At 36.7% G+C, this 27008-nt stretch overlaps 1 protein-coding gene across 4 annotated transcripts in view; it reads left to right on the top strand.

Moving 5' to 3' along the window:
• ZNF385B (zinc finger protein 385B) overlaps nt 1–27008 on the top strand; it is a 335826-nt gene that overhangs the window by 175308 nt on the left and 133510 nt on the right. The window lies entirely within an intron of this gene.

Genomic DNA, 27008 nt, shown 5'->3' on the forward strand with positions numbered 1-27008 from the left:
TGGTGATTCTAATGAAATTTTCAGTTGTTTCATGTTTAGAAAATAACTCTTCAATAGGTAGTTAACTTGAGTTGTTTTATAAGCCAAAGCACTATGACAAATGAAAAAGCACAGGAAGAGTCTGTCTTGATGTCCTATTTTAATCAGAATTAAAAAGAGAAATAAATGGAAAGTAGACACTGCAGAATTAAGAATCATAAAGTATTTCTAGCCTGCCTAAGAGTGGTAAGTAAAGTGGTATGTGCTGGAATTAAAAGATTTACATATTTGAAATAACTATGTCCAACATATCAAAATAGATTGTATTTTAAAAAAATCATACTGTGTGCTTTAAACATGCTTCTATCAGGCACTTGCATGGGGAAGGGGCTTTGTTATATAAAAGATATAAAGAACACTGTTCCAACAGATATGGAGTTGGAAACAGAATATGATTACTTCTCAAAATATGCAATGTAGAAAACAAATCACTTCACAATTATGTACCTTGTCCAAGAAGAAAATATTACTTCCTTTTTGCTGCAGAATATAAACTGCTTTGGATTGAGTTTTAAAATGTGTGCAGGCTCAGTGACACTTAACAATTTTAAATGTTAGAATACTCTGGAAATTTTGAGATACTCCCTCCAGAAACCACTTTGACAAGGAGAGCAGACAAGAAAAGTTTCCTCAAAAACAATCTTGCTGTTTTACTTTTCAACAAATTAAAATATATATAGAATAAACCCTATAGTATAGTTATATATTTTTCATATGTAGAATAGTTATAGTAATAAATTTTTACAACATATAATAATGTTTACTTTGTAAAAACTCTCTGGATGCTATGACTTACTGGAGGAGAAGAGGGCAACAGAGGATTAGATGATTGGATGTCATCACTGACTCAGTGGACGTGACTTTGAGCAGGCTCCAGGAGATAGTGAAGGAAAGGAAGCCTGGTGTACTGCTGTCCCTGGGATCACAAAGAGTCGGACACAACTGAGTGACTGAACAACAACAGCTGGTTTATTATTTGCATTTGAATTTATATGATGAACAGAATTCAAAAATTTTTACCAACATAAATACTTTTTAGTTATAGGAAGAGTTGATGGACGTGGATTCTAACTAGTTATTTCTTGTCAATTAATTCAAAATTTCCAGGTAATAGGGCAGTTCTTTTATTGGGATAGAATTACTTTTATTTTTTCTTTCGGTTCCACCCTTTATTTAGATTACATCTTTTTCCTAGTCATAATTAACCCCTTCTTAGAAATCCACTTTTTTAATTTACATTTTTATAATCTGCCCTACACCTTTAGGATTTTCTTTTTTTTTCTTTTTGGTCCTTTGGCAATTTTTCCAGTTGATTTTTAAACTTAAAAAGTCTCTGTGAGCTCACCTTGATATCTCCCGCAGTGCCAATCCTTACAGAAAGCTTTCAATAAAAGAGTTCTGAATGGACTCAGCTTAAAATGGATCACAAATTACCAAAGAGGCATTTTCTGAAGAAAGACTCGCATTTAACTTCTGATAAGTATTGGTGTATATTGTAGAATTTTTAAAAGAGAGTTGTAGTTCAGGTAGGGAGGGAGTAAGGAAGAAGTACCGGACTCAGAAGAACTGAACTCCAGTAGGCTCCATCAGAAAATAGTCCTGTGAGCTTTCCCAAATAACCAACTGCTGTCATCCTGCCTCTGCTTGGCCTGCTTCATGGGACTGTTGCTTACAGTCACATGAGATAATGTATGAGATAACACTGTGAGTACTAAAAAGTACCGTGAAAATAGGCAGTATGATTACACTATGTCTTAACCACGGCACACTGAACATTATAAAATAATATTTTCCTTCTAAGGTCCTTGGCCATTGCATTATGTTGGAATGGAAAAAATTTTTTCTTGAGAAAAATTGAGACTCTAGAAAAAAATTTTTTAAAAAATAAAAGATCTAGGATTTACCAATGCTTATACTTTGATCTGGGGGCTTCCCTGGTGGCTCAGTGGTAAAGAATTCACCTGCCGATGTAGGAGACACAGGTTTGATCCTTGGGTCAGGAAGATCCCTTGGAGAAGGAAAAGGCAACCCACTCCAGTGTTCTTGCCTGGGAAATCCCACAGACAGAAGAGCCTGGTGAGCTGCAGTCCCTGGGGTCGCAAAAGAGTTGGACACGACTTGGCTACTGCTGCCTGCTGCTGCTAAGTCACTTCAGTCGTGTCCGACTCTGTGCGACCCCATAGACGGCAGCCCACCAGGCTCCCCGTCCCTGGGATTCTCCAGGCAAGAACACTGGAGTGGGTTGCCATTTCCTTCTCCAATGCATGCATGCACGCTAAGTCACTTCAGTCATGTCTGACTCTGTGTGACCCCCATGGAAAGCAGCCCACCAGGCTCCTCTGTCTACAGGATGCTCCAGGCGAGAATACTGGAGTGGACTGCCATTTCCTTCTCTGACTAAACAACAACAAACTTTGAATTAGACCGCAGCATACCCAAATTGTTTTAGGAGGGTGCTTTGGAAGATTGTACTAACATCAGCTAACACAAATGGAGTATGTGCACTCTGTCAAACCCTGGGTTGACAGCTTAGGGCACATTGTCTCATTTAATCCTCAACACTGCCCTATAAAGGTGAGCAGTATTACTGAATTCAATTTGTAGGTGAGGAAATTGTAGCTTAGATAGACTAATGTGTCTAAGGCTCTAAGATCAAAAGGTGCAGAACCAAACCTGAATCCACATTTGTTTTACTACCAAACCAATGCTCATTTGTTCTTTTTTGGCCTGGCAATGTATTAGCTAAAGCCCAACCAATTTTCTAGCAATCCAGATACATGAGGAAAAAAATTAAATAGTAAGAATTATATTATTTAATATCAAATTAATTTGAAGATACCTATGGAATCACATGGATCTTAGAGGTAGTTAAGGAAAATTTTGGCATCTTTCAAATAAAGAGTTTTAAAAATAATAATGAGGAAAATTAAATAGCAAAATAAACTTATTTAATAAGTCATTGCTTAAGACATGCCTGTTAGCAATGCATGAATTTTCCAAATATGTAATTTATGTCATAATATCAGGATTTTGTTCTCTAATGTAACATTTGAATTATGATAACTTCCATTAAAAAAATAATAATACTCCAGTTGAAAAATCATTCTTGTTTTCCAGACTCTCATATATTGTCAATATGTATGATATTTTCTCTTGAAAAATTGCAGAGCAGTTATCATTATAGAGAAGGCAAAAAATTTAATTTACAACTAGGTGGGCTAAAAGAGAAATGTATTCTAACATTTAAAATTGCAAGTCCAATTTGTTAGCCAGGTGATTTGCTAAGTAGAATATTTATAATTATTGTAACACTTTTAAAAAATATGAAAAAGCTTGCATGTTTTATTTTGGCTAATGAGACTGAATAAATAACTGTTCAATGTCTTAAAAATAAGCACATAAAAATGGTGTGATCCTAATTGCTCATTTCATTAGTGGACATTTTTAAGTATTGCATAAATACCTTCTCAGGATGTTTCCTAACGAAGTCTCATACAGTTTACAAAATAAAATTACTACTACTAAAGTGAACCTAAGAAGTATGTCAGTGGTCAGTAATCCTATAAATCCTTATATACAATACTTGTGTTATATCTCTTCTTTGTTTTAGAACTTACTGTAAAGACATTTAGTTTTATTTGTTGCTATAGACTTTGTGTATTCCTCTCATCAATGCGATGAGAACTATAGGTAAAAAAAAAAAAGTGGTAAAAATGGGAATCATTTGGATCCTGCCCTGCAATCTGTTTCTTATGGACTCCTTGGACCTTGTCATCATAACAGATATAGCAGTTCATAGCTTTAAATGGAGAAATAGATAATGAAAAAGCAAACTGTCCTAATAACATATTTGGGAGAAAAAATGTTTAAAAACTTTTTTCTTTTGATCATGACATTTTAGTATAATAATATTAATGGCTCTGTTGATTCTAAGGGACCTTGTAGCAATTGACCCCAAGAAATATTTGTAATGGATGTATTTCAATTAATACAACACTTCAAGTAACTCAGAATTATGCACATCTGTCATAGCTGTCTCATAAATTCAAGTGGTGAATGCGAGTTTGAAAGAAGATTCTTCAAATCACTTAGGCACAAGGCAAAATTACATTTCTACATCAGATTCTTTTTTTCACATAATGCCAGAGCTTTTAAAAAAACAGAATCAGCAATATAAAACTGTTATCATACATAGATTTAGAAACTTTATGTACAATTTATGTTAGAAGTCAGAAAATTGTTTATTCCATACCTGTTACCTAGTTTCATAAAGGCTTAAAAATGGCAATCCTAGATAATAACCAAAAACTTTATACATGAAATGAATATTTTATTATTGCTTTGGGATAGTTTCAGAATTTACTTAGTGAACTTCAAAATCTTTTTCTTGCTTTATCCAGACTAAAACCTAACCCTTCCTCAGCACAAAGTTATCAAATGAGCTGGCAGCATCCCCAAACCTAAATGTAGTTTCTAAATGTTGGCAAAGAATTATACCCAGAATCTCTAATGCTCTCAAAGGACCATAACACTGTGCCGTTATATCTTGTGTATTCAAAGAAAATGGTGCTGACTGGAATACCCGAATGGGTTATATGCCTTCATTCGTCCAAGAATGTCTGTGTTTATAATTTAGCTTCACCTTGTCATTTATTTTTTTTCTTTCTATCCACATACAGTCATGAATCTTTTGAGAAACTTAGCTGCACTTTACCATTTCCTTCTCCAGTGGGAGTTTAAATGCTGTTATTATGTAGGGAAAGTGAAAGTTGGAAACATTTCCCCTAAATGGAATGTGAGTCTTTTCTATGAGAGTGGTATGATTCTGAAAACTTTTGTTGGGCATTCTCCACATGCTGGTTTCAGTGATGGAGGAAGAAAAAGAAATAATACAAGATTGGTTCTTGCCTTCAAGTATCTCCTGGTGTAGTCGTCAAGATTTCTATAAAAACAAGCAGCATCCTACAAAACAAGAAATGCAAGATAGTCACTTTAGTTAAGCAATTTAAATGGCTCTGCCCCTTTGTAGAACCAACATAAAGAATTATGTTACTGATGCTTTCAGTTTAAAGGAGTATTCCTGGGCAAAGATTCAAGAGACAAAATGTTTGATCTAAAAGATATAGAAATAGATGCATAATTCACCAGACTCCCATATTCAGATAAATATTTTTCTCATCAGAGTAGCTACCTAAGGAAGCTATGCAACACTCCTTTGATTAGAACATTTTAGAATTTCCTCTGGTTGACTTTTCTTTAATTTCATATTAAAATAGTATTTTAAAGAAATGCCACATAGTTTTCAAGTGCTGTGTTTGGTTTCTGATATGTGGAGTTAGTTTCTTTCTTGAGATCAGTATTAGAGTTCAGAATGGATCTATTATTCCTTGACCCTTAGGTTGGAAGGCATTCGTTAGTGACAGTGGCTGGGTCCTGCAATAAATATGGTCTAGGATGGAAGACTGGCACAAATGAAGACAGATTCTGTTTAGAATTGTTTTCACTTAGGGTTTCTAATGAACCAGCAAACAGCACAACAAACGTGAGACTGAGGTCCAGGTAAGTGGAGACATTTTCTGATGCTCCCTTCCTTGGGAGGGGAGGCACATTCAAAGAGGTCAGGGCGGTCCACACACCATGAGGAATCTGCTTGGACAGACCAAGTCAGAACTTCTCTCATAGGCTGTGAGGCTAGGAGAAGGGTGTATATCTGTCATGATAGCAGGAATTTCTTCCTGAATCACCATTATTTACTCTTATTTTTACTGAGTCATCAAACAACTGCCATCAGTCTTCAGAATGGTATTTAAAATTCCAAAGAGGCCACTTTGCTGAATCCTGTGGTTGATTTAATCACTACCGGGATAGTGGTTTAATAACTGAGTTGATTTTGTCATCCAAAGTAGTTACTGGGCACCCAGTTTGGAGAAAATACTATACTGACACGGGATGCCATAATATTTTAATAATATAGAATCTCCTTTAATGGAGATATTTTAACAGAAAAGAAAGTTTAGGTAGAAAACAGTTCCATACAAAACTATGCAAAATATTCCTATTTTTTAATTATTTGGGGAAAATACTAGGTAGAGAAGTTTAAAAAGAATCGCTCTAAGTTCTGCCCATTAGTTTAGCTCTGACTCAGAAATGTTAGCTATTAGTTGAAATCAAATATTTGGATGCTGTGTCTTTGGTATGACAGCAGGTAATGTAAGCTTATCAGGAATTCTCATTTCATTGCTATTAGTTTTTGTTATTTTAAATACTCTCCATCCACATGTACTTGGCACTAAGATATATAAAGGAGTGAATACCTTAGCTTTTTTAAAATCAGAAAATCTGAGTTTAGTCTCAGCCTTGAAATAGCAGAGTTTTGAGCAAGTCCCTTAACCTCCCTGGAGGTCAGTTTCTCAGCTTATAAAGTGGGTGTTTTTGAACCGCAAACCAGTTTACCAGTAATCAGATCACTCAAGAGATTCTATAGAAGATAGACATGTAATAGCAAGGCGGTTGGTTGGAAAAGTCAAATACCATCTGTTACTCAAAAGGTCTAAATACCTATTCATTCCTATGGAGGTGTTTTGTTATCTGTCAACACACACATACACAGTCGTTGCTAATACAATTATTAAAACATTCTTTTACTCATTTACTTTCTACCTGCTGTCAAATAGTGGGCTTCCCCATAATCCAGATAAACAATGATTCCTCATATCTTTTATAATTGTTCACAACAGTATCCTCAGGAATCATTTCCTTCTTTACACTCTAAATACTAAGGGCATTTAACATAAAAATATGTTTCTTATAGCAGTGTGTGCTCACTCACTCATTCTTGATTGACTCTTCGCAACCCTTTGGCAATAGCTCTCCAGGTTCCTCTGTCCATGGAATTTTCCAGGCAAGAATATCGGAGGGGTTGCCATTTCCTCCTCCAAGGATCATCACAGCCCAGGGATCGAACCCGTGTGTCTTATGTTTCCTGCATTGCCAGCAGATTCTTTATTCCTGAGCCATCAGGGAAGCCCTGCTTATATCTATATGTCTTTTTTTTATGATTGTGAACCATAAGAATTAATAAGCTCTTTTTAGAAGGGTGAACACTAATTCTAATTTTTCAAAGTACCAAACAGCTCAATATTAGAAGATACCAGTTGTTATGCAGACAGAGCCTTAAGTACATGGAATTCATTATGGCATTTATTACAACTTGATGCTATATTTACAATCCAAATTCAAAACTATGGTAATGTGTAATATCATGAGCTCCATAGTATAACAACTGTTAGCATCTCTCATGAAAAAAACCAGCCAATACTGCACCCTAGGTGGCATCACCACAGTGGAACAGGTGACTCAGCCATGGCAGGGGAGGCGTTGAGTTAGTTGCAGGCATGACAAGAAAACAAGCTCATTTTAATGGATTTTAGATTTGGTTGTATTTTTAAGATATCTTCTTGAAAACATTTTAAGATTTACCAGTATTATTTTGAGTTCTTATAATTTAGATTTATAGAATACCTTCCATCCCACAAGAATCGAATACAGTCTAGTACAGAAGCACTTTACTAACCACATACTAGTTTGCAACAAGGTAATACTGCAGTTACCATGGCAACTACATTATAACTCTTTCTTTTCACTAACTTGAATTTTTTTTTTTTTAAGATTCTCTCTTCATACTGACAGTTTTTCAATGCTTGAGCTCTAGTGAAGATGATTTTTACCTTTTCACACTGTGAAAAGTTGAATTAATTTTTTCAAAGAGTTTTGTACTTGTTGAATTTTTTGTATCAGGATACTTAAATTTACAACTTGCTGGTCAACTCAAGAAAAAAAGCCTCATGGGGGACTTCCCTGATAGTCTAGTGGCTAAGATTCCAGCCTCTCAATGCAAGAGACCCTGGTTCGATCCCTGGTCCGGGAACTGGATCCTACATGCTGCAGCTAGGAGTTCGCATGCCACAACTATAGCTCCCGCATGCTGCAATAAAGATCCTTAGTGCCACAACTAACACCTAGCACAGACAAATAAGTACATAAATATGTTTTAAAGGCTTATGAAGCAATAATGTTATCTAGGTTTTCCCCTAACTATAAGGCACAAACATAATATTTACCTCATTTTTTTTATGAAAAATTTCAGTGTGCCCAAGCCACATTAAAATGCAAAATAAAATGCTGTTGGGATTTAGTTTTTATCAAAAGGACCCATGAAAGACTGGCACAAAAATAATGTATAATAGTTGCGTGATAAGCTGAGATGAAGTGGCCACAGGAAAAGTAATGAAGGAAACATGAAAGGCTAATAGATATCAAGAGTGAAGTACCGACTTTTGCATGAAAACTGTGAAGGATACAGATCGACTTTGCATTTTCTGTCATCGGCATCATATTAAGCCATGCCCATGTCAACATAGGTGCTAATGTATACATTTTATCTGTGAAATACAAACATAGTAGTACATACTGTATAGATACGGACTACTGCCGAACTATGTGAGTGTTGCTGCGCTGTTTAAGATAAGATGATACACTGAACCCACAATAAAAATACTAAGCACCAGATGTGGTTAAAAACACAAGAACCAAGAAAAGTCAAGAACAAAAACCAAGGGAAATAGGATCTTTCTGAAAGGACAGATTAGGGTTTCCAAGGTGGCGCTAGTGGTAAAGAACCTGCCTGCCAATGCAGGAGACATAAGAGATGCAGGTTCAATTCCTGGGTCAGGAAGATCCCCTGGAGGAGGGCATAGCAATCCACTCTGGTATTCTTGCCTGGAGAGTCCCATGGACAGAGGAACCTGGCAGGCTATAGTCCATAGGGTTGCAAAGAGTCAGACACGATTGAAGCGACTTAGTACAAAGGGATAGATACCTGGAAATGAGGTCCTGCCGTTATGATTAAATGAAAATGTAGAAATGGCACTGGAATTAGGAGATGGCTGGAGGTTGGAAGAATTTTGAGGACCATGGTAGAAAAATCTTAGATTGCCTTGAACAGACTCTTAGAAATATGGACTTTGAAGATGCTGCTAGTGGGGGTACAGTAGGAAGTGAGAACATATTATTGGGAACTAGAAGACAGGAGATCTTTGTTATATAATGGCAAAGCTCAGTGGAATTGTGCCCTTCAGTTACATTAAAAACTTGTAAAAGGTGAGTGGGTATATCTTATTAAGGAAAATTCCAAGCATAATGAAGATGTGCCCTGCTTCTTGCTGATTAAAGTAAAATGTAAGAAGAGAGATACAAGTTGAAAGAAGAACTTAAAAAGGAACCAGGGCATGATAATTTGGGATATTCTCATCCTATTCAGATGAAAAAAATGCTAAAATTAAGAGATTACCTCTGAAAGTATAGCATATTAAAATAAAGGCCAAAGGTATGGCTATACCACCATATACAACCATCTTTGCTGTAACCTTTGAAAGATTAAAAGATCAGGGTGTTCAGTCATAAGAGATTAATGTTATATATCAATTAAATTAGACAGCTTCTAGAAATCTGTTTGGCCTTCAGTCATCTCAACAAGAGCCAAAGATAGAGAAAGGATTATCTCAAAAAGTTTTGTGGATGTAGCTTCTTTCTGATGGAGAGTATTGCTGTGCCATCCACAAGAAATCCACAAAGTTCTTAAGAAAATTATATCAGCAGAGACACTACCAATTTGCATGGAAAGAAACAAGAGAGTACAAAATGAAGAGAGGCTATTGGACTCCAAAATTCTACCTATAGGAAGTAGGTTGATAGACTACAGTTGCACACATATGCTACTGTTCATGAAAAAGGGAGGATGACTCAGAGGGCAGAACCAGTAATCCAGGTACCAGAATTGAGAGCTTCTAGATAAGAAACTACATCTTGATTCTGGCCTTGTCAGGCCCCAAGCACAGAACCCAGTCAAGCTCACTCAAACTTCTTACCTATGGAACTGTGAGATAATAAATAAATGTTGTTCCAAGCCCATAAGTTTGCTGATAATTTGGTATGTAGCAATAGAAACCTAATACAGATATTAATCACTAGATTCTCTAAAAGATTCTAAAGAGTTTAGCTCATATAGTTCAAAAGAGAGGGGGAAAAAAAAAGGTTTCTAGGATTTTATGTATACTCCTAAACTGTTTACAAAAGATTTGCTCTGGAAATGTCTTTTAAATGCTATACTATCTATATGGTTTCTATAGAAATGCAGTTTTTAAGCTTTCCAGGAAGGAATAAAGGAAGTTTACACAGCTGTTAAACAACCCACAGTTTCCCACACAGAGGCCTAACTATTTAAACTAAAAAGACCGAGGAAAGCTTTTTTACTTAAAAAAGCCTAATTCTTTGTTTTGAAAGTAGTAACAAAGATCAGATAGTTAAAGGGTGATTTTTCCTTTGAGTTGTCCTAATTTCAGATTTAAATTGTTTTTAAATGATAGTTTTTACTTTTTACAATATAAGTTCTGTTTAGTGGTTAACGCTAAATGAAGATAAAAATCAGGCTATTATTTTTCATTGACATTTATTTTATGCTTGTATAAAAGTTGTTTTATTGTGATATCATAAACCTGCAGTCTGTGAGTCATATTGTAAGAGTTCACCTTTATCACTTGAGACAAGGGCTTTGTATCACAGTTTGAATAAGATATTGTTGTCCTGAGATGAGAGTGCTACTTAACAAGCATGTTTTGGCATCGCACCTCCTCTTTATCTGAACTAGCTTCAAAAATACTAATGTCAAAAATAACATCAGCTTACAATGGGCTTGCAGCAGTGATGATAGTTTTAGCAACTGCATCAACCTTAGGCTGAGTGCCAGTAGCTGGCTCAAGTCATATTTTAGGATATTATCTTCTGTGACTTACACTCAGAACACTGGGGCTTAGATGTAGGCAGTCACAAAGAAGACTAGAAGCCAGTGGTGGTGAACAGTCTCTTCCCTGCTGTACCATACACAAAAAAGTAGGTACGATAAAGTGTATGTTGATGAGATGACAATGACTAAATGAGCAGAGCTGCCATTGGCAAGCAGTGGACACTTTACAATTGCTGTGAGCACTGTTCATTAATGACACCTGACAGAATTAACCACCTCTTATTCTAATATTTATTCAGATTTATTTGTGTTACTGCCAAATGAAGTTGAAATTAGAATTGCTTAATAACAATAACAAATTAAACAAACTACTAACCTATACTAGTAGGCAAAGGGCTCAAAAGAAAATAAGAAGTCACTCAAGCAGCAAAGTGACTTTTTTTAACCTTTACCTTCTGCTAGTAAATGGTCTTATTTTCTTTGGTCTTTTTGTCCTTTTTTGCCAGCTTTTTCTTTTCAAAGTTGAAATAAATACATCTGGTTGTTTTACTTCCACCCATCCCTTTCTCATCATCACTTATATGACCTGGTAGTGGAAATTATATTTGGAGAATATGACAACTACACATGTGCTCTTTAACTTAAAGATATTAGACAGATTTTGAAGGAAGATTGCTATAACTAAGGTGATCATTTATCCCAGTTTGCTTAGGACAGTCCCAGTCTATGCCTATTAATAGCTTCTCCTTTCATTCTCAAAACTCTCCTGGTTTAAATGGTAAATTACATAGTCACCCTAGCAGTAACTAAGCTGGGCCAAAGGATGGTATAGAAAAATGTATGAACTTAATAGTTGGAATTTTGGTAGAACCAAGTTATTAATAACAGCAATGACAGAATTGCCTTTCTTGGCGCTGGGGTCTCTATGTACTGAATAGAACTTTGTCATCTTTTAGGAGTGTTTTCAAGTATTTAAGCATTTTTTTTCTTGTTTATATGCAAGAAAATTGAACTATCCACGTTCTTATAGAATTATAATAAATGAAAGGATATTTTTCCATTCAATAATTTAAAAAATATTCCTAACAAAAATTCTTACTGAAATTATATTTTAGAAATATAAATGGAGTTTTAATAAAATGAAATAATGGATTTGAAAAAATATTTAGAGGACACTATTGTTGCTGATAATTTGGAGTGAAGAAAAAGTGTTTAAATGCAAAATATTTAAAATGTTACAGCAAACAGAATAAAATTAGTAGAGTGGTGTCTTTTTCAGATAGTTTAATATTCTTTGTCTTATATAATTTTTGAAGGCTATTTTTGTTATGTTTCAGTGTTTATTATAGTTTAAAGAAAATGTTTCTTGTCCCAGACCAGGCTTTCATTCCTACTAACAGCAAGTAACTCATTTTTATCATAATTTATAGTACATTTTGGAGAAATTTAATTGAACCCAGACAAGTTATTTCCTTTGTCTCTTCTTCTAATGATAACTATTTATGGTGAATTGAATAAATAAAGCTTACTGCAAAGAATTGATTTTAGAATCCCCATGTACATTGTAACAGATAGTATTCCCATTTAAAGATTCACAGTGTTTACTTAAAATATGCTTAGTATAAGGTTTTAGGGATTTTTGAGAGGGCATTAGAGTCTGCTACCAATAAAAATGAAGACATAGAGGAGTAAAATATCTGGTGACTGCCAAAACCCTTCCATAAGCATACAACTTTCAGCTAGAGCCAACATACTTTCAATTTAACGTTTTGTTACCTTGCTAATAATTGATGTAGTGCAACAACCCCATCTGGACCATGAAATAATAAGACATAATTCCAAAGAATTTTATATTTTTTATGTAAAAAAATTATCCAACAATCTTACTGTGTACTTTCATTATTTTTTCCCCCAGTTACCAAATAGTAGCACTTTTACAGGATGAAATTTGCTGTGGGCTTCTGCTGTTGTAAGCATAACGGGGGGTTAATCGCAGTGTCATACTTTCATCCTCAGTTTTTTAATGAGGTATACTTATTGCCAAAGTAAAGCATTCCATGAAAATGTGGAGATGCTGTAATGATTGTTATGACTGAATTGTGTGTTTGAGCCATCCAACTTACTGAGACTATTAAATTACAGTGGCCAGTACTATACTTATGAGTTAATAAAATGGCAGTTATTTAAGGAAACAGTTTTTTTTTTTCCCCCGACATAGACATTATGTTTGCCTGTGTGAACAACTAGAGGATGTAGAGTGCCCTTAACTACATCACTGCTGGAAGGTCTACATGTTTTCCAGGAAAAAAAAAAATGAAAAAGGGAGGAAGAACAGGTAAAGAGAGATCTGCCAGCCTCCAACTTGCCTCATTTTTGAGAGCATTCATAACTGTTTATTCTTCATAAATGGAGTATGCTCAGATTTCAGTGATTTAATTTTTGAAAAGACACTGTTCCTACACAACTTGTAATCTCAAAATAACTAACCACACTCCTGCTAATGACTACATTTTCTCATTATGAAGCATGAGATGGGCTCCTGGACTTGTTTCCCACTGAGGATAGAGAAGATTAGCTGTGTGACACTTAGTCACTGGAGCGGAAGGGGCCTTGGGGTCCAGGTGGCCTTATGGAATAGACTTGGAGGGAGACCTCAGCTTCAGCCTAACAGCTCTGATGCTTGATAAATCACTGAAAGGCTTTGCCTGTGCCTCAGTTTATCTATTAAGGACAATCTACACATTCCATCATGTCCGATTTATGAGGACAAGAGAGAGAATCTATGTGAACCCCAAGGAGAACACGTTCCTAGTGTAAAGTATGCAGAACAACGGACAAGTCACAGCAGAAGGAGAAGGGCCAGTTGCTTTTATTCTCTACGCTGAAGCCATAGCAGGTGCCGAGGTCACCATTGGGTAGAACAGTCTTGAGGTGCTTCTAAGAAATTAACCCAGTTTAGAAGGGATTAAGTTAAAGTTTCACTAGGGGAGCAAATTTCTAGGGATGATCATTATACAAAGTCTTTTAAGAAGATTTATAGGAAAAGCATTAGCCAGCCCAATCCCCTGTATCCTACTGCGTTCTATCTGCTTGCTTGAGAGTCATGTCCCTCTAAGCACTTTAATTGCAGTCTGTATTTTCCTAGTCACCAAAAGTATGTTCTACTCAAAGTAAAACGTCTTCTAATAGAAATGCTCATCCAAGAACCACAGGGAAGCTGAAGAAATTTAATTTTGGAGCTACAGTATATAGATAATACAGAGAAGACTGAGTGAGCATTTTTAAATATATGGAACAAATAGGAAATATACAGTGAAAAGAATAAAAAAATACTAGCATAAAAAATTCATATGATTACAAAAAGAGTTTCTAAGAGCTTGAATATATATGTAGATATATATGTGTATATACAGGTATAATTTATATTGAAATATTAAATATATCAAGTATATATTCATATATTGTTTCTTGTGAGGAATGAGCCACTTTGGGACTGATGTTTTATCTTTGCAATAAGTAGCTGGATAATTAGAAACTCTCCAAAGTCTCAATAAACCTTTACTTTCTAGGTTTGTGGTTACCATCAGTCATAAGTAAGTGTGACAGGTAAAGCATTTATCTAAAGTGAAAGCTGAAACTATCAAATGATATTTATGTAGTGGTAACCATGTAAAATTCTTCAAAGGGGACAGAAAGAGGATTTTAAAAGGAGAAATAAAGCTACTATTTATTGAGCACTACCACATTCTGGATGGAGAAATAATTGTAATAATAATAGCAACAACAGTAACAACAGTCACAGATAAAACAAGTAAATGAATGCAGGTAAAAGTCTCAGATGCCAGGCTTTGCGCTAAACACCCATGGATACATTGTCTCATATCATACCATGAAATATTAATAAATCCTAACATAATCCCCATCTTACAAATGAGAGACCTGAAACACAGATTCATTCATTTGCCAGACTCTACTGAGGCTATGAAGCTTGTGTTCAAAGCCCAGCTGTCTATCCTCGGAGTCTGTTCCCTCTCCCACTCAGTTCTGACAACCCTGAAATATGGCATCATCTACTGATGCAGGTATTAGTTTCCCTGTTTAGGGGAAGTTTAGGTGACTTCTCTAGGATCACACACATATTCTACAGCAAGGAAGTTAACCCAGCCCTTTTTAAACATGTGCTTTCTGCTATACTAGTCTACATTTCCCCTTTTTAGAACTTTTGTCCTTATGGTGAAATTTTAATGAATCTTGAATTAGATATCTGACTATATCTGCCTCCCAAAGGAAAAATCAGCAGATCAACACTAGGTTTCACACTAGCAATAAGTATTTACATCACACAGTAGCATCCTTTTTTTTTTTTTTTTCCAAATTGGCCTGTTACATAGGTTTCCGTGGGAATCAATTCCTATCACTGACACAGGACAGTTTCACAGGACAGTTTCGCAATTCTAAACCTTCTTGCATTGCAGTGACTAAACTAATGGTGTCTCAGTGACATTTTTTTGTTCATGGAGCTACTAAGGTAGAGTAAGTCTTGGTCAATTATTTCTAAATTCTTGGACCCTATAGAAAACATTCTTCATGCATCAGATTCAGTTTCAGTGGAAATAAACAAATAGGAAATAGACATGTAATCTGGGCTTTAATTGGGGTGGAAGAGAACTGCTATTTCTCTCCCCTTTTCTGGAGTGCAGGAAATTGCTAGGGATTAAAGAAGTGCCAATACAGCCTCCCATTTAGCCCACTTTAGAAATGTACACGTGCTCTCTCTTTCCTTAATCTTCTCCTCTTTACTGGTCTCTTTTCCCTGTGGAATGTGTGTATTTGGGCAGCTCTGACTTGTTTGGATTTGATGGGAGAATAAACTGGAAGCTGGGTCATTCAGTGCTGGGCCCTCTGCTAATACAAGTAGAAATTAAAACAGACCAGAGTCAAGCCCCCTGTTCACTTCATGTAAGCCACTGAGCAACTCGAGAGTAATGATGGTTTTTTATTTCCTCCTATCATTAAGACTGAGAAGCAAACTAACAGGTAACAAGAAAATTCAAAATTAAAGCTGACATGTTTTCCTTAATTTTCCCCAAAGTGTTTGAGTATGGTTATTATTTAATGCTACTTTGTCCCTTAAATATAGGGTATACCAGTCAACATATGAAATTGTTGTAGATAATAGAAGTTTGCCTGAAAGCTAAGACCAAAATACGAAAAATATACCAGAGTGGCTGAAAGTGGGGAGTTCTAAAATCCTGAAGTGCAGACTAATGCAGAGCTTTCTCTGAGATGCTAGGTAGGGTTTTACAAGAGTTCCTGTCATTTTGTGATGTTTTCCTTCTTTGTCTACCCCTCGAGCTCAGCCCTACTGTATCATCACATTTTGCTGTTCAGATTCACCACCACTGATGGTGGGTCAGGAACATCATCCATGTACAGAAAGCACAGTGCACTATAACGTTTAAAAAATATGGGAAAGAAAAGATGCTTCAGTCACTAGGCATGCTGAATTCAGAGCTGTCAAGCAAATTATGCCAGCCCAGGAAGTCTGCTCAAAGAATCACTGTGGTGTGGCAGGTGATGAATGAGTGGTTTTCAGGCCCTCAGGCTCCTTCCCAAGAGAGACAGACTAAATTGGAAGATTATTAGCAAGCATGGTGGGTAAGTCTGACAGAACTCAGATCCCACCTCTTACCTCTACATGCATGAGGAATGATGGCAGGACTGGGTCTTGGCTTGTGGGATGTTCAGTACAGACATGAGAAAAATCATCTTCCTTATTCATTCTGCCTCTTTGAAATGAAAATTTGCTCAAACAGAACAAGATTTCTGATATAAATCAGAAGCATTGCAGATCCAAAGAAAAGGGGCTGCAAAGTGTTTGCCTTTCTAATGGTGGTTAGAGACGGGCATTGAGAAAATGGCACCCAGCTCTTGACCTCACCCCAGAAAATCAGGGCTCCCTTCATAGCTCAGTTGGTGAAGAATCTGCCTGCAATGCAGGAGACCCAGGTTCGAGTCTTGGATCGGGAAGATCCCCTTTAGAGAAGGAAATGGCAACTCACTCCAGTATTCTTGCCTGGAGAATCCCATGGACAGCGGAGCCTGGCAGGCTACAGTCCATGGGGTCGCAAGAGCTGGACGCAACTTAGCAACTAAACCACCACCACCAGGAAGTCAAGTCTTCTTGTTTTCAAGCCCTGTCAACTCCCAAAGGGATATGAAAGACCACTTTATCTTTTGAGAGAAACTAAATATAGGGCAAGTTTGTTTTACTTCATATTAATAGATTGAGAAATGGAATTTATTATTAGAAGAAACTAGAAATTGAATATTCATTAGTACCCTTGATCCTCTTTTGAGCAGACGACTTGAAAGAAAAGTTGGGTTTGGAAGGAATCTTTTTTAATCTTCTCTTTTTCCTGTGCTTTTGGGGCCAATGTTAAGTTTTGCCATCTGTAGAACATGTTCATTTTAAGTGTCTTACTTATAAGCTTCAGCTCTTTCAGGAAATTGTTTTTTGCTTATGTTACCTAAATGGCAGAAATTGGCTTCCATCTCACATCATCTCTGCATTATTAAAATGCAGCTTGTTCTGCAGAGTTTTAATGGACTCTTTAGGGCCTTTACATATTAATGTTACATACTAAGAACTATTAAAGCATTCCAAATAAAACACATTCACCAGTTAAATGTTCTGTTTGTGATCATGAATGAAAAGGACAAGCTAGTTATTTTCATGGCCATTTGGAAAAAAAAATTGTCGTCTAATACAAACTTAGTCTCTTCATATAAGGCAATGTGATCATATAATTCAAGGAAGTCTAGAATTTATTACTCTCTCCTTTTGATGTTTACCTTTAAATAGTGAATACAAACAAAAACAATTTCAAGATACTCTTGATTATTTTAGTATGAAGTACTTACAGAAAATTCTTAATCTAAGACAGATTTTTCTTCTGTCAACAAGAAGAATGCGGGTAATCCTTAATTTTTCTTCAGCTGGTATGTACTTAGGGATTCTGAACACTTAAAAAATATGTAAATGATGTTAACTGATCAACCAGGTAGAAGAGGCAGAGAGTAGGAAAGAAAATGAGAAAATACATCACTTTAAAATTGTTTGTCTCACTTTCCTCTCTCAATATGAAAGGAGTACCATTTTCTCATCATATATTTACTCAAATATTTTGTATTAAAGCTTTGTTCAATCAAGGTAGCAACCTATAAAGTTGGGCCCTGGGTACCTACTTTTTAAACAGATGAGGTAGTGTCCCAGTATAATGCTGAGAGCTCTAGTTTAAAGTCAGGAAATATCCAGAGTATTCATTCCCTACGCTGCTTCCCATTAGATGGGTGGCCTATGGTGGTTTAGTCATTCAGTTGTGTCAGACTCCATGAGACCCCATGAACTGAAGCCTGCTGGGCTCCTCTGTCCATGGGATTCTCCAGGCAAGAATACTGGAGTGGGTTGCATTTCCTTCTCCAGGGGATCTTCCTGACCCAGATTGGTGGCCTGGAGTTAAGTCACATAAATTGTCTGGGCCTATTTCTTCATCGACAGTAATAAGACCTTGGACTAGATTCATTCAACAGATATTTTGTTGTTCAGTTGCGCAGTCATGTTTGAATCTTTGAGACCCCATGGACTGCAGCACGCCAGGTTTCCCTGTCCTTCACCATCTCCTGAAGTTTGCTCAAATTCATGTCCATTGAGTCAGTGATGCCATCCAACCATCTCATCCTCTGTCATCCCCTTCTCCTCCGGCCTTCGATCTTTCCCAGCATCAGGGTCTTTTCCAATGAGTCAGCTCTTCTCATCAGGTGCCCAAAGTATTGAAGCTTCCAGCTTCAGCATCAGTCCCTCCAAAGAATATTCAGGGTTGATTTCCTTTAGGATTGATTGGTTTGATCTCCTTGCAGTCCAAGGAACTCTCAAGCGTCTTCACCAGCACCATAGTTTGAAGGCATCATTTCTTTGGTGCTCAGCCTTTTTTATTGTCCAGCTCTCACATCCATACATGACTACTGGAAAAACCATAGCTTTGACTAGACAGACCTTTGTTGGCAAAGTAATATCTCTGCTTTTTAATATGCTGTCAAGGTTTGACACTGCTTTTCTTCCAAGGAGCAAGTGTCTTAATTTCATGTCTGCAGTCACTGTCCACAGTGATTTTGGAGCCCAAGGAAGTCTGTCACTCTTTCCATTGTTTCCCCATCTATTTGCCATGAAGTGATGGAACCAGATGCCATGATCTTTATTTTTTGAATGTTGAGTTTTAAGCCAACTTTTTCACTCTCCTCTTTCACCTTCATCAAGAGGCTCTTTAATTCTTCTTTGCTTTCTACCATAAAGGTGGCGTCATCTGCATAGCTGAAGTTATTGATATTTCTCCTGACAGTCTTCATTCCAGCTTGTGTTTCATCCAGCCTGGCATTTCTCATGATGTGCTCTGCATATGAGTTAAATAAGCAGGGTGACAATATACAGCCTTAACGTACCCCTTCCCCAATTCAGAACCAGTCTGTTGTTCCATGTCCGGTTCTAACTGTTGCTTCTTGACCTGCATACAGATTTCTCAGGAGGCAGGTAAGGTGGTCTGGAATTCCTGTCTCTTTAAGAATTTTCCACAGTTCATTGTGATTCACAGTCAAAGGCTTTAGCGTAGTCAATGAAGAAGTAAATGTTTTTCTGGAATTCTCCCGCTTTTTCTATGATCCAGAGAATGTTGGCAATTTGATCTCTGGCTCCTCTGCCTTTTCTAAATCCAGCTTGTACATCTGGAAGTGCTTTGCATAGTATGGCCATTTTACTAACATTGATTCTTCCGATCCAAGAGCATGGGATATCTTTCCATATCTTTGAATCATTTTCAATTTCCTTTATTAGTGTTTCCTAGTTCTCAGCATAGAAGCCTTTCACTTCCTTGGTCAGATTTATTCCTAAGTATTTTTATGTAATTTTTAAAGGAACTTTTTTTCTTTCCTTTTTTATATTTCACTTTTAAAGTAAAGAAGTGCAACAGATTTCTGCACATTAATCTTGTATCCTGTTAACTTGCTGAATTAGTTTAGCAGTTTTAGCAGTTTTTGTTGAAGTCTTTAGGGTTTTCTGTATGGAGTATCATGTCATCTCTATATGGTAGAAGTTCTACCTCTTCTCTTCAATTTGAATACCTTTTATTTCTGTTTCTTGTCTGACTGCTCTGGCTAGGACTTCCAATACTATATTGATAGATGTGGTGAGAGTGAATATCCTTGTCTTATTCCAGATTTTAGTGGGAAGGCTTACAGCTTTTCATCATTGAGTATTATGTAGGCTATAGGTTTGTCATAAAGTTGAAATATGTTCCCACTATGCCTACTTCGGTAAAAATTTTTATCATGAATGGATGTTGAATTTTACCAAATACTTTTTCTGTATCTTGCAGTAAAGTGGTTTTGATACTAATAACAGATATTTATGTAAGGTACATGTTTTTTGTCTTGGGGTGGGTTACCAAAAGAAGAATAGTTAGTTCTGTCTGGGTTTAGGTGAAAGAAAGGAGATTGACAAAGACTCTACAGAGAAGGACTGAACTGAACTTGAATTTGAATATTATTTGAACTGGATAATAGATAAATAATATAAATTTGAACTGAATTTGGATGTTATTCATCATATGAACAAGATAAGGAAGGTATAATAGCACAGGACTGTAGGACTAAGTCAGCATAAAGCCTCAAGACCTACAGAGAGCCTGTGTGGCTAGATTGCAAACATGAGATAAAACATGTAAGGGATAGCTAGAACAAGTGGAAAAGGTTTTACGTGACACAAAAGTTTGGACTTTTATGAGAAGCCATGACAGTTTCAAGTAGAGTTTGTCAGCTATTCATAAACATGTTCTAGGAAGACCACTCTATTCAAATATGACAAAGATTAGAGGCAAGAAATCCACTTAGAAGGTTATTACAGAGGCACGGGGAAGAGGGATGAAAGTCAGAGTAGCATCCATGGAGTGGAAGGGAAAAAACTGTAAGACATGAGGAAAGGGATTTGTCTAAAATCCCTGAATGGATGAAGGATGAGGAAAGACGAGGAAGGTCTCTATAATCCACGTTAGCTTTTGCGTCCTATGAGTCAGTTATTCAAGACTGCTAGGTCAAAACCTCTTGATTCAAGAGAAGATTTTCATAAACATAACGTAAATATGTTTTAGAGCTTGATATTTTGAATTCTTGCTTTTAAACTATTAGAATCATTGTGTTTTTGAAGGGAACTTAATATTTGCGCCAAATGAGTCAGGTATAAAAAATTGATTCTTTATTCAGAAGACATACCATAGACAAGTAAATGGGCACTGTTAAGTCACCCTGAATCATGTGGCATATTGTGAAGAGGCAAAAACAGTCCAGTTAAGTGCTCACATTCAGAAATCCTATGAGATAGCTTAATATAAATACCCAGGAGACTCAGAAAGCCCTAAAGAAGAACAAAGCCTGTAAGAAGCACCCACAGCTAACCTGAAGTCAGAATGCATGCTTAAAGTTCCTCCTACCCATTTTCACCCATCTTCGATTTGTTTCAGTTTTTTTACTCTGGCTGTGTTTGTCACTTAGCAAATTTCTGGAGGCTATCTCTCCTTGATCCCACCCCATTCAGTCCAGCCCATTCTAAGAACACACCAATAGCTTGGTTCTCACAAAGGCTACCGTGTCTTCTCCGCTGCCGGCTCACCGAGTGTCTCCCTCCTCAGCCTACTTGATCTTTATGTCATGATTATGAAATTCTCTCATTTTCCCTCTGTGACATCATGATCACCCTTGTTTTCATTCACCTCTGTCCATTTTGCCACTGTTGGGTCATGGGCTCCTCCTTCCTGGAGCTCTCTATGTACTGTCCCTGGGCCATCATCCACACAAACAACTTCTGTGTGTAGCTAGTGTCTCTTCTAGGGCCTGAGTCATGTCCTTATGTTCCCAAAACAAAAGTCTAACTTTCTATTAAACATCTTCACCTGTTTGTCCTTCAGGCAACTCAAATTTAACACATCCAAAAGTGAACTCCTTCTTCCTCAAATGTTTGCTTTTTCTGATTACAATCTCTCATCTTGTCATGACTATATCTCTGCATTCATCTGCTCACGTACACACCTTTTCACGCTTCCTTCTCAGGCAAACCTTGCCATGCTAAGCAAGTTGAACCTCATTTTTTCTTGCAGATATATTGTACTTTATTAATTCTGAGTCTTTGCACATACTTAGAAGACCTTCTTGTTACACATAAGAATAAATATATACATACAATCATTTACTTTACCTGAGTTTTACTGAACATTCAAACCTCTGTGCAGGACTTACTTCCTCCAGAAAAATTTTTGACTTTAGGCCTCCATTATTAAATACCCATCTTTTGTAGTTTTATGGTGGATTATACTCTATTACAGCAGTTTTCAATTAGGGTGGGAGGGAGAAGGGTGGGAGTGGGAGGTAGGAGGGTAATTTTTGTCCTTAGGGGACATTTGACAATGTCTAGAGATACTTGGTTGTAATAAAGCATTGGGGTGCTCCCAGCACCTGGTGAGTAGAAGCCAGGATGCTGCTAAATATCCTACAATGTAAAGCCCCTACAACGAAGAATCATTCAGTACTAAATATCATTAGTGCCGAGGGTGAGAAAACCCATTCTATTGTAATTGCATACTATTTCTTTTTCTATTTCTGTCACTAAACTATAAGGTTTGGAGAAGAGGAATTGTGTCTTATTTGACATTGTACATACAATAGCTAACAGCTATATGCAGGAAGTAAAGCTGCTTGGCAGATAGTAAATGCTCAGTAAACCTGAGCACATAAGCAGGTGGGATAGATTGATGGATGGTTTGAATGGTGTCACATTCAGACCCAGGGAGAAAAACTACATATGTGGACAGAGGGCAATAGGTTCTGAGGTTATACTTCTAAAATAGCCTTGAAGCCACTTCTACTGTTTGAAGTCTGATCATGGAGAATGGTAGGAGGGCTCAAGTGTGGATTCATGTTTCTGTCTTGTTGCATATTTAAATATATTTTATTTTACTTATTTAAATATTGTGCTATATTACTTGTTGAGTGAGATATAAAAATGTATATGTTTGTACCCATTACTAGTAACTGACACAGTTCTAAGTACCTACTATAAGCAAGACGTTTTAGCATGTTGTGATGGGAGAATAGGGTTTGGTTTAAATTCTGGCTTAGTTTCAATACTGAGTTTTATATACCTAAGCAAGTGTAATAGTGTCATTTTCTCAGCTATAAGCATAGTGTTGTTTTGATAATTGCATGGACTAAAGTACTTATTATGGAAAACAGTTCCTTCTGCCTCTTCTGAAAACTGCCAATATTAGTTTGGAATTGCACTTGACTCAGAGACAGAACTGATAGTAATGGCTTATGAAGGTAGTTTATTTTTCTCCCACACAAAAGAAGTCTGGAGGTCTACAATCCAACATTTGTATTATGCCTCCAAAAATTCATTAAGGAAACCAGGCTCTTTTTAGCTTAACATTTTGCCAGTCCTAAATATGGCCCTGGTACTTAGAATGTCTACTAGAGCTCCACTCACCACTTCTGTTTGCCAGGCAGCAGTCTAGAGGGTAGGTTGAAGAAAGTCATGCCCTCTTTCTTTTAAGGAGTCTTCCAAAACACATTTCTGCTAACAGTAAGTGTGTTCTTGTATAAATTCCTTAAGACCTGGTATTTTAGAATTTAAAGGCCAGAAATGTAGCATTTAAAGAATTCATTTATCATTCTATAACATTATTTTACCACTTCCAAATTAGTGTGTGTACACACATATGTACATATTCCCAAATAAGTTTACTATTTTTGATGCAGACATATAGAAATGGAGATCATTAATTCTGACATTCAAAACTTGTTTAATTTTTTACAGTCTTATTATTTACTAAGAAAAGGGTAGAAACAGTGATACCTCAGCAGCACTGAGCACACCTACTGTCCAGATCTGAATTTCTAAATACCATCCTTGGAGACCAGGGTAGGCATCACCAGTAATAAGTCATCACTATCATCTATTCCTTGGTATGAAGTGATGAAAAGGACACTTCACCTCTGTGGTATTTTCCTTCAAGAAACTCATAACTCCAGATCAACCATGAAAAAAACATTTAAACAAACCCAAATTGAGGGAAATGTACAAAATACCAGTACTTCTCAGACTTTTCAAGTTCAAGATAAAAAAAAAAAAGGAACAACTGAGAAAACTGTCAGGGACTAGAGGAGACTAGGGAAGCTTGATAAGTAAATGTAACATGGTATTTTGGGATTGTATTCTGGATTGGGAAAGCATATTAGTGCAATATAAATGAAGTCTGTACTTCTACTAATAGAAATGTACCAATATATATTTCTCAGTTTTGACAAATGTACCATGATAATATAAGGTGTTCCCATTAGAGGAAACTGGATGAGGAATATACGGGAAGTCTCTGTATTAACTTCATAATTTTTCTATAAAGTCAAATTTATTCCAAAACATGGTTTATTTTAAAAATACAAATTTCTGACACATGTGAAAGCCTGTTATATTCACTTGTATAGGACATCGTTCCCAGTATATTTGATTGAGTATATTTTCCAAACATGCATATACTTTGTCTAGTTTGTTTTCTGATGTCTCCCCAATATCTAAAATACCTGACATAAAGTAGGCACTCAATAAATGCTTGTTAAATGTTGAATGAATACACACATATTGCCTTCTGAGAACAAATTTATGTGTTAACCTAAGGATAACACTAAGGAAGAAAATGCACATCAGAAATCCCTCTGATCTGTTTCTGAGTCATTGTGATTTCCCAGTGTATTATTTTGTAAATTATTAGGGCATTCTGATTAGCCCTTAACTGCACAGTCCAGGAATAGTTTGTTCCATTAGGAAAACAAGAGAGAAAGATCCTGGAGGATTTGGTAACTGTCAGGTTCTTTATTAGAAAAATAGAGGTTTGTGCCACTGATTCTAATTCAAGGAAACTGAAGCCTTTTTATAATACTACACGATTAATAGATCAGGTATTAGAAAGTGGCACAATACTAATTTTCTATAAATTAGTCATTTTATCTCTATTACTATAAAAAAAATCTAATGGGAAAGGCACTTGATTAAAATCCTGGCCTCACTACTGACTACATATGTGATTATAAGAAAGTTTTTAAATCTCTCTAACCCTCAATCTCTAGTAAAAATGAAACAGTGTACCTTACAAAGTATATGTACAATCCTTTACTAATGAAAATACAAGATCGATTACTATAACAAATGCTCAAGAATGCAGTGACTCTCACAAATAGAGGTCTGTTTCTTCTTACCTAACAACCCATGAATGGAATAACACCTTTTCGGAAACTCAGGCTACTCCATCTTGTTGCTTAGCCACCTCTGATCTGCATTCCTTTTTTTGTCTCCCCACATATTCCACTCACCCTCACTTCCATGTTCCAGGTCACAGGAAGGAGGAACTCTGAAGGAAACACATCTTTCCTTCCAAGGGTGTGACCCGGAAGTTATCAGTTCCACTTACATCTCATTGGGCACAACCTAGTCATGTGGCCCCAGCTAACTGCAATGTAAGCTGGGAAATGTTTTCTTTAGCTGGGAAGCAATTCGGCCAAACTAGTATTTTGATGTTGTGGAGACTGATGAGAAAATTAGTAGAGCCTGCCATAAGCACTTGGAGTAGTGCCTTACGTGGAATGAATGCTCTCCGAATGATATTCTCTTTAACTCATCTGAAAGAGGATGAGAATAAAAGGATAAGGTAGGTGGCAACATGTTATCATCTATGACTTTTGCCATTAGTCAGAATTTAGGATGGACCTTTCTGGGAAGCTATGTTTGCATTTGAAAACTTGTTTATCTTCTTCAAATTAAGACACAGCTCCCAAGGAATGATTTATATTCATCCTAAGGAAAATAAGCTGCAGAATGATTTCAAAGTGTACTTGTTTTATATGTAATGGCCTCAGCTAGCTTTTCCTCTAGCTCAGGAAACTGGTAGATTAATTTAGGAACAGTGTCCTGGTGGAAAAAGAAAGATACAAAGTAGAATTATGTTGCTTATTTTAATATAGAAATTCTTTTATTTGTTCAGTTGTAATTTTGTCAGTTGGAATTCTACTTTCTACTTTTAGCATGGGTTCACTTTTAACAATAATTTATACTTACAGATGTGGGACTGCATCTTTAGGAACTTTTTTTCCATTTTTCTATTGATTTAGTTTGATTGGTTTCCTGAGGATATTCACTTTAATGTGCTGAACTTGGACAGTTTTGTTCCAGGCAAAGCAGTTTATACAGAGCCCCATTCATGCTGAGCTTCCCTAGGACATTCTTACATTCATGGGTCCCAAGTGTATGTTGTCAGACCCTCGTGTGATCTCTCAGACCACACTGCTCTCCAGTTGGTAGCTGGACATGGCTTGGTTGGCCCTGTCCTTGAGTTGACAGCAATATGAAGGATGAACGTGATACTGATGGTGTTAATGAGCTTGGGTTGCTATGAGAAAATGCTATAGACCCAGCCACTTAAACAACAGCCATTTATTTCCCACAGTTTTGCAGATTAGAAAGTCCAAGGTCAAGGTTCCCACAGATTCTGTTTCTGGTGAGAACTCTCTCCCTGGCTTGTGAGTAGTTGTCTTCTCTCTGTGTCCTTACAGGGCAGATAGATAGTGCTCTGGTGCTTACCCTTTGTTAGAAGGGGGTCGGGGCTTCCTAGATGGCACTAGTGGGAAAGAACCTGCCTGCCAGTGCAGGAGACATAGAGACACTTGGCTTCAATCCCTGCTCGGGAGGATCCCCTGGAGGAGGGCATGGCAACCCACTCCAATATTCTTGCCTGGAGAATCCCCGTGGACAGAGGAGCCTGGTGGGCTACAGTCCGTGGCTCACAAAGAGTCAGACACAACTGAAGCAACTTAGCACAGCACACATAAGGATGTCAGCCCTATTGGATTATGGCCCCACCCTTATGACCTCATTTAACTATTACTTCTCCATAGGCCCTGTCTCCAACTATAGTCGCATTGAGAGTTAAGGCTTCAACATGTGAATTTTGGGAGAATACGAGTATCAGTCCATAACACTGATCTCTCTTTCATTTATCATGACACATACAAAGGGTAA

This window comes from Odocoileus virginianus, chromosome 13 (assembly GCF_023699985.2).
Source record: "Odocoileus virginianus isolate 20LAN1187 ecotype Illinois chromosome 13, Ovbor_1.2, whole genome shotgun sequence".
Classification (NCBI taxonomy): Eukaryota; Metazoa; Chordata; class Mammalia; order Artiodactyla; family Cervidae; genus Odocoileus; species Odocoileus virginianus.